This window comes from Schistocerca piceifrons, chromosome 2 (genome assembly GCF_021461385.2).
Source record: "Schistocerca piceifrons isolate TAMUIC-IGC-003096 chromosome 2, iqSchPice1.1, whole genome shotgun sequence".
Taxonomy (NCBI): domain Eukaryota; kingdom Metazoa; phylum Arthropoda; class Insecta; order Orthoptera; family Acrididae; genus Schistocerca; species Schistocerca piceifrons.
Genome location: NC_060139.1, coordinates 382,442,431 through 382,452,140, shown reverse-complemented (window position 1 = coordinate 382,452,140; position 9,710 = coordinate 382,442,431).

Genomic DNA, 9,710 nt, shown 5'->3' with positions numbered 1-9,710 from the left:
GGAAACTCTATAGTACGATATTTTCCACATATCCACCATGCGTAGTCTCTGAATGAAATTACCCGAAACCTTTGACAACGTGTCTGGCGGAATGGCTTCACATGCAGATGAGATGTACTGCTTCAGCTGTTCAATTGTTTCTGGATTCTGGCGATACACCTGGTCTTTCAAGTGTCCCCACAGAAAGAAGTCACAGGGGTTCATGTCTGGCGAATAGGGTGGCCAATCCACGCCGCCTCCTGTATGTTTCGGATAGCCCAAAGCAATCACATGATCATCGAAATATTCATTCAGGAAATTGAAGACGTCGGCCGTGCGATGTGGCCGGGCACCATCTTGCATAAACCACGAGGTGTTCACAGTGTCGTCTAAGGCAGTTTGTACCGCCACAAATTCACGAAGAATGTCCAGATAGCGTGATGCAGCAATCGTTTCGGATCTGAAAAATGGGCCAATGATTCCTTTGGAAGAAATGGCGGCCCAGACCAGTACTTTTTGAGGATGAGGGACGATGGGACTGCAACATGGGGCTTTTCGGTTCCCCATATGCGCCAGTTCTGTTTATTGACGAAGCCGTCCAGGTAAAAATAAGCTTCGTCAGTAAACCAAATGCTGACCACATGCATATCGCCGTCATTAATCGTGTGCACTATATCGTTAGCGAATGTCTCTCGTGCAGCAATGGTAGCGGCGCTGAGGGGTTGCCACGTTTGAATTTTGTATGGATAGAGGTGTAAACTCTGGCGCATGAGACGATACGTGGACGTTGGCGTCATTTGGACCGCAGCTGCAACACGGCGAACGGAAACCCGAGGCCGCTGTTGGATCACCTGCTGCACTAGCTGCGCGTTGCCCTCTGTGGTTGCCGTACGCGGTCGCCCTACCTTTCCAGCATGTTAATCCGTCACGTTCCCAGTCCGTTGAAATTTTTCAAACAGATCCTTTATTGTATCGCTTTTCGGTCCTTTGGTTACATTAAACCTCCGTTGAAAACTTCGTCTTGTTGCAACAACACTGTGTTCTAGGCGGTGGAATTCCAACACCAGAAAAATCCTCTGTTCTAAGGAATAAACCATGTTGTCTACAGCACACTTGCACGTTGTGAACAGCACACGCTTACAGCAGAAAGACGACGTACAGAATGGCGCACCCACAGACTGCGTTGTCTTCTATATCTCTCACATCACTTGCAGCGCCATCTGTTATCGAAAATTGTAACTACTGTAATTTCGAAAGTTTGTCCGTCTGAAAATGTACTGTTGTCCCAAGCATATTGCAACAAACGGTGTATTTCTATCGCTGCTCGTTTAGTTTTTATTGCCGTTTCAAATATACCGGTCATTTTTGAAACACCCTGTATTTAGATGAGCCATTTTCATTCATGATATCACAGAACTGTGCCCGATTAGGGATGGGCGCATATGTAAGTGATGATACACAAAAATAATTCTACAAAAAATAATAATAATTTGTAACATTTAAGCTTTCACGGCCGGCGCCTTCATTAATTAAAACTTCCGGGCTGAATTGCGGTGGTCCATATAAAAACCTTCTTCCCCTTCCTGACGTTTCATTGCCTACTGTGGGCAACATCTTCCGAGGTGAGTCGGCGACTGGCTGCTAGGCGCTGGAGGTCCCGCTTATATAGAGCTCTTAGATGGCGCCACCACTCATCATGTGCTTTCGACTTTAAAACTATCTCTGGCTAGTGCCATCTCTCTCGATTACAGGTAATCGATTATCACTTCCTTGGTGTAAAGCCGATCACCATATCTTGTCTAATTTTAATCTTTCTTCTTTTTTATTAAAATTATTTTCGTGCTTGTAGATCTCTATAGATTTTAACACGGGTAATGTATCACGAAGCAAATACCGTCCGCACCATACCATCTATCACAAAACGAAAAAAGTGGTCCAACTAAAACATTCATATTTCTTTACGTACTACACGAATATGTAATAAGAATGGGGGTTCCTATTTAAAAAAAAAACGCAGTTGCTATCCGTTTGCTCTATGGCAGCGCCATCTAACGGGCCAACCATAGCGCCATCTGGTTTCCCCCTTCAAGCTAGACTAGTTTCGTTCTTTCTAGTTTTTTCGTTTGAGGCTTATTTCGTGAGATATTTGGCCCGGTCACAATCAATGGACCACCCTGTATACATTACAAAACTCTAAATTTCATGTCACAAATCAATGACTTCAACTAACACAGAATACACACTCCATAATTGCAGATACAGAGTTACATAATATAAACCTACTTCTAATCGATATAAGTGTTACAACGCGAGCGTCGGCCGATGGAGCAGACATTATACTAATGAGGGCAGGCATCCATGAGCTCTTCACGGAAACGTTTCCCAGGATTTTGCTGCTACTGGCGGGTCAGCAAATGAAGTAAATTATTTCTGGGCTTCGAAAAGTTTGACACTGTTTGGCCGACGAGTTGTGGTTTACTAAATTACGGAAGAATCTGGTACAATAACTCAGGTTTTATTTTGCACTGCCGACATGCACCACTAGCAGACAGCGCAGCAGAGTAGCTCGAGTGAAAGCGACACCTCCTGTGGAAATTTCTGTATCCTACAGCGTCGGCGGTTTATGTACATGGCAACCACGTGATTTTATTTCAGTGATTACAAAATGAAGTTGAATGTGCACACTGGGTATCTGAGGCAGCTATTAACGGCGATTTGAAAGAGTAAGAAATTAATGTACTGAACAGACTGTTATCCACTCCAGGGAGTCGGAAGTCAGAAGTCAGTGTGGCGCGCCTCTGCTACGAGAATTTCATTATCCAACTGGACGTGGAGTTCATTAGTCTGAGGGCTTGATGCTAGCTAGGTTGCTATAAGCAAGCTCTGGGTTCGGATTCCACTTCTGGCGACGCATTTCAGTAAGCACTAGTAGATCCTATAATCCCTTGTTACGCCATATGAAGAACAGACGAGTCTACTGTTGCTCCAAATTCACATTAAACGTGATGTCCCTTCGCTACCAACTATAGGTTAGTGTTAGCCTTGGTAGAGGCGTAAGTGGTAACATGCAGAAAAACTGTCACCAGTAATCTTCCCTACACGGAATTTGTGTTTTTAGTTAAAGAAACGAACGCCATGTGACGTCACAGGCCACTTCATTCATTTTTTATTTCAGCTACAGGAGCCGGCCGCGGTGGCTGAGTGGTTATAGGTGCTTCAGTCTGGAACCGCGCGATCGCTACGGACGCAGGTTCGAATCATGCCTCGGGCATGAATGTGTGTGATGTCCTTAGGTTAGTTAGGTTTAAGTAGTTCTAAGTTCTATGGGACTAATGACCTCAGAGCCATTTGAACCATTCAGCTACAGATGTCGAATGTATTGTTTCTGGATTGGGATTCGAACTTGGGTCTTCCCTTTTGCGGTATTTGATCCCTTCGTGACCATATAGTGCCTTAAATTCGTTGTTTGCTCGAGATTCTAAAACCCTCAACGTCTCCACGTAACGCAGATATCAGGTTTGGAATGCTAGTTCGCCAAAAATATTTTCATAATGTCCTTACAAGCTTTAGCATGAGCACACATACTGTATGTCAATGGCTTCTCATTGTGCACAATGTCAGCTATATTCTGCATCTTCGATATGTATTCATGCCCTGTTATACGACAACTGTTCTTGAAGTCCAGAAATATGATTTTTCGGTGATGACATGTTACAGGCGGGTCAGACATATGTCAACATTTCATCATGGACTTGAGACTGGCTGCCAACGGCCCTGCCGCAGTGGTAACACCGGTTCCCGTCAGAAGTTAAGCGCTGTCGGGCTGGGTTAGCACTTGGATGGGTGACCATTCGGTCCGTCGAGCGCTGTTGGTAAGCGGGGTGCATTCAGCCCTTGTGAGTCAAACTGAGAGCTACTTGATTGAGAAGTAGCGGCTTCGGTCTCGTAAACTGACATACGGCCGTGAGGGCGGAGATTTTAATTTTTAGTTTAGTTTAGTTCTTGAGAATGGCTACAAAGTCGAATTCATTATTGTGTAAAATAAATGAAGAAGTCACAGTCAAGCGGTGGAAATTTCTTTAAAAAGCTGATTGTTAGAGGAAAATTATTTTGTTTTTTAACGTCTCCTTATTCATTCTCAATAATGGTATGTGACGGTTTCGACTCCTAGAGAGACACGAATCTTTTGGTCACATCATTCAATTTTATGCATGTCACTCTTAGCTACTGGTGAAAAAGAATTTGATAGTTAACATGTCTCTGAGTGTAGTCAATGACGATATGTACGTCTCGCTGCTGATGAAAGAAACCTATATTTAATGTATAATCGTGGCTAAAAAACAACTGCGATAGGTGCCGGATTCGAACTCCGGGAATGCTGAAATTTTTTATTTGTCTCGACATTGCAGTTACAGAAATGTCGCTACTCCTGCGAAAATTCGATATTTGGCACTTGTGTGTGCTTACAGAACAATGGAATTAGGTGTTGCGTTCGAATCGCCTCACAACACATACCTGTCACTTACTTGAAAATGAAACTGTATTTAACATCGACATAAAAGTTTTCTGGGTTTGGTACCGCGCCATAGTGTAAAAACTACTGCTGCTGCTGCTCCAGCAGCAGTAGTTTTTACATTATGGCGCGGTACCAAACCCAGAAAACTTTTATGTCCACTGACTCTGGCCGCGGAAGCCTACGCAATTATATGTATTTAACATATTTCATGGTTAGTTAGTTAGTGATTGAGAGGAATCTCGGTTCAGTGCAGAAATTTTTGTCATGTAATTTCAAGTTCAGACTTGCTAACTGACACTGGCTAAAAATGTGATATGTCACGTCTCTTTCTGGCTAGTCACCAATGACGATCAGTGCTGTGGTGGAGCGTCGGTTAGGCACGAATATTTTGCTTAATTAGTATAGGATTTCAGTCCGAATCCAGAACAAAACAGGTCGTCATACCATTTAAAGCTCAAAGATACGCACAACTGGGTATTTATGGACAACTTTCATTTTTAATGTCATTTTGTCTTAGAAAACAAGTACGATAGTAGGTCTTCGAACTCCACATAGATCAACGTGCCATCAACAATGCAGGGAAATTACTAGTGATACGTTCTTATTGATGAGGTTTAGACAGATAGCTTGATTCTGTTAATCACTGTCTTTCTGATTGGTTGGTTCAGTAGTCAGTCCATGCGAAAGCACTCGCCAAGCGAACTACGGTTAATAGTTGGTTGGGAAACCGTTTAGAAAACCAGAATGCAAGTATGACTGATGTGTTAGAGCTATGGGCAATATTTGCGTCAGATACTAATGGGAGTGACAAGAATTTAGAAATGTTACTTATTGCAATGAAATTGCGTTCACAAGCGTCAATGATTATCTCATCTCTAATGAGGTGTCCCCTGATGTTCGTCTTCCACTGAACTTTTCCAGTGGTATTGATTATAGAATTATCAACAGCCTTAGAGAACCTTAAACGCGCATCATCGATCCTCAGTGGGTTAGTACCCTACTTCAATCCACACTGATTCTTCCTGACGTTTCTCTTAAACTTCAGCCTACTCTTCATCCTAGCTAAAGTGCTGTCCGAATCTGCACTAACGTCACAAAAGTCATGTGATAGCGATATGCACATATACAGACGGCGGCAGCATCGCGCACACAAGGTATAAAAGCGCAGTGCATTGGCGGAGCTGTCGTTTGTACTCACGTGATTCATGTGAAAAGGTTTCAGAGGTGATTATGGCCTCATGATGGCAATTAACAGACTTTCAACGCGGAATGGTGGTTGTCGCAAGAAGCATGGGGATTCCATTTCGGAAATCGTTAGGGAATTCAATATTCCGAGATCCACAGTGTCAAGAGTGCGCCAAGAATACCAAATTTCAGGCATTGCGTCTCACCACAGACAACGCAGTGGCCGGCGACCACCACTTAACCACCGAGAACAGATGCACTTGCGTAGTGTTGTCAGTGCTTACAGACAAGCAACATTGCGTGAAATAACGGCAGAAGTCAATGTGGGGCGTATGATGAACGTATCCGTTGGGGCAGTGAAGCTACATTTGGCGTTAATGGACTATAGCAGCAGACAACGACGCGAGTGCCGAATTCTGCTCATATGCGTCCCCGTTTCAGTTGATAAGATCTGATGGTGGTGGCACCATAATGGTGTATGCTGTGTTTACATGAAATGAACTGGATCATCTGACTCGAAATGGTTATGTTCGGCTATTCGGTGACCACTTGCAGCCATTCATAGACTTTGTGTTCCCAAATAACGATCGCGTTTTTATGAACAATAATGCGGCATGTCACCGGGCCACAGTTGTTCTCGACTGATCTGAAGAACATTCTGGACAATTCGAGCGAATGATTTGGTCATCCAGATCGCCTGACATGAATCTCACTGAACATTTATGGGGCATAACTGAGGGGTCAGTTTGTGCACAAAATCATGCACTGGCAACATTTTCGCAATTGTAGACGGTTATAGAGGCATCATGGCTCAATATTTTTGTAGGGGACTTCCCAAGAATTGAGTCCATGCTGCGTCGAGTTGCTGGTTCAAATGGTTCAAATCGCTCTAAGCACAGTGGGACTTAACATCTGAGGTCATCAGTCCCCTAGACTTAGAACTACTTAAACCTAACTGTTCTAAGGACATCACACACATCCGTGCCCGAGGCGCGGTTCCGGACTGAAGTGCCTGGAACCTCTCGGCCACAGCGGCTGGCGAGTTGCTGGACTAAGGCGGGTCAAGAGGTCCTCTGACACGGTATCAGGAGCTATCCCGTGACTCTTGTCACCTCAGTGTATATACAGGGTGCGTCAAAAAAATGTATACACACTTTGAACTGTCGTAGACAATTTATTTCCCGTTCTACAAGGTTAAATATCTGCGAGAAAGTAATGCTATGTTTCTTCAACAGGTGGCAGCAGTGGCAAGGAAGTAACTGCAACATGGTGGACGTGCGTTTGAGCTTTGAAGCGCGGAAGCAGATAATTAAGTGGTACTGGAAGTTTGAGAATGTAGCTGCGGTTCGAAGACAGTGGAGAAGTGAGTATGGTACAGAACCACCTTCAAGGTTAACAATTACACGTCTACGAGGCAAATTCGAAATTAATGGAACAGTGAGTTCATAAAGGTCGATCAGGGCGACCTCGTACAGCTACAAGTGATGATTCCATAACTGCGGTCTTGGAACTGTTTCAGCGTTCGCAATCATCAAGGCAAGCGGCACGTGAGAGTAATGTAAGTGCTAGTAGTGTGCAACGCATTCTGAAGAAAGGCAAGCTTCGTGTGTACATTCCAAGGCTGGTGCAACAGCTAAGTGACGACGATCCAGACGGAAGGTTAGAATTTTGTGAATGGGTTCAGGAGATGGTGAGATGTGAACCGGTATTTATGGGTAGCATAATTTGGTCGGATGAAGCCCAATTCAAACTCAATGGAACTGTCGATAGGCACAATTGTGTGTACTGGGCTGAAGATAATCCTCACATTACAGTTGAAAAGGCTATGAATTTGCCTGGTGTAAATGTGTGGTGTGGTTTGTCTGCAAGAGGACTCATTGGGCCTTTCCGTTTTGAAGGTACAGTTACTGGAGAAACGTACCTAACAATGCTTGCTGACTCCATATTCCCTGCCATTCGTGCATTATACGGTAATGATGAGTTTTATTTCCAACAAGATGGCGCCCCGCCGCACTATCATAGGGACGTACGAGCATACCTGGATCACAATGTGCCAGGCCAGTCGATAGGACGCAGGGGAACAATCGAGTTTCCTGCGCGCTCTCCAGACCTCACGCCGCTGGATTTCTTCTTATGGGGTACAGTAAAAGATGAGGTGTACAAACGTAAATCACGTAACCTGGGCACACTTTGGAATGAGATTCAGGCGGTGTGCGCAGAAATCTCATTGGACACTTGCATGGGGGCTTAATTATTTATAATGCAAATAAATTTTAATTTTTAGTAGCTAACTGTCCGGTTACGCTGTCTCGTAAACGGTTGGCCCTGACTAGCATTTGTACGCAATCTGACTGCATAGAATAACAACAAAGAATGAAAGAAAATTTCCGTTAACACAATTAATTAATTAAGTCCCCAGCAACTATAAAACCTACGAAGCCAACAAAGCCAAAGTGTAGCTGTTCTGTGCTTGGAAGTGTGATTCAACGTACACATCTGGCACGGTTCTTCTTCAATAAGACAATTTTAATTTTAAATATCATTTATACTGAAGTAATTAAAAAATAGAAATACTATAATTGCGTAAGGAAACCAGAATTGCACTCTAATACAAGAACACAGAGAAAGAAAACTGGCGTTCTACGGATCGGAGCGTGGAATGTCAGATCCCTTAATCGGGCAGGTAGGTTAGAAAATTTAAAAAGGGAAATGGATAGGTTAAAGTTAGATATAGTGGGAATTAGTGAAGTTCGGTGGCAGGAGGAACAAGACTTCTGGTCAGGTGACTACAGGGTTATAAACACAAAGTCCAATAGGGGTAATGCAGGAGTAGGTTTAATAATGAATAGGAAAATAGGAATGCGGGTACGCTACTACAAACAGCATAGTGAACGCATTATTGTGGCCAAGATAGATACGAAGCCCACACCTACTACAGTAGTACAAGTTTATATGCCAACTAGCTCTGCAGATGACGAAGAAATTGAAGAAATTGAAGAAATGTATGATGAAATAAAAGAAATTATTCAGATAGTGAAGGGAGACGAAAATTTAATAGTCATGGGTGACTGGAATTCGAGTGTAGGAAAAGGGAGAGAAGGAAACGTAGTAGGTGAATACGGATTGGGGCTAAGAAATGAAAGAGGAAGCCGCCTGATAGAATTTTGCACAGAGCACAACTTAATCATAGCTAACACTTGGTTTAAGAGTCATGATAGAAGGTTGTATACATGGAAGAACCCTGGAGATACTAAAAGGTATCAGATACATTATATAATGGTAATACAGAGATTTAGGAACCAGGTTTTAAATTGTAAGACGTTTCCAGGGGCAGATGTGGACTCTGACCACAATCTATTGGTTATGACCTGTAGATTAAAACTGAAGAAACTGCAAAAAGGTGGGAATTTAAGGAGATGGGACCTAGATAAACTGAAAGAACCAGAGGTTGTACAGAGTTTCAGGGAGAGCGTAAGGGAACAATTGATAGGAATGGGGGAAAGAAATACAGTAGAAGAAGAATGGGTAGCTCTGAGGGATGAAGTAGTGAAGGCAGCAGACGATCAAGTAGGTAAAAAGAAGAGGGTTAGTAGAAATCCTTGGGTAACAGAAGAAATATTGAATTTAATTGATGAAAGGAGAAAATATAAAAATGCAGTAAATGAAGCAGGCAAAAAGGAATACAAACGTCTCAAAAATGAGATCGACAGGAAGTGCAAAATGGCTAAGCAGGGATGGCTAGAGGACAAATGTAAGGATGTAGAGGCTTATCTCACTAGGGGTAAGATAGATACTGCCTACAGGAAAATTAAAGAGACCTTTGGAGATAAGAGAACCACATGTATGAACATCAAGAGCTCAGATGGAAACCCAGTTCTAAGCAAAGAAGGGAAAGCAGAAAGGTGGAAGGAGTATATAGAGGGTCTATACAAGGGCGATGCACTTGAGGACAATATTATGGAAATGGAAGAGGATGTAGATGAAGATGAAATGGGAGATACGATACTGCGTGAAGAGTTTGACAGAGCAC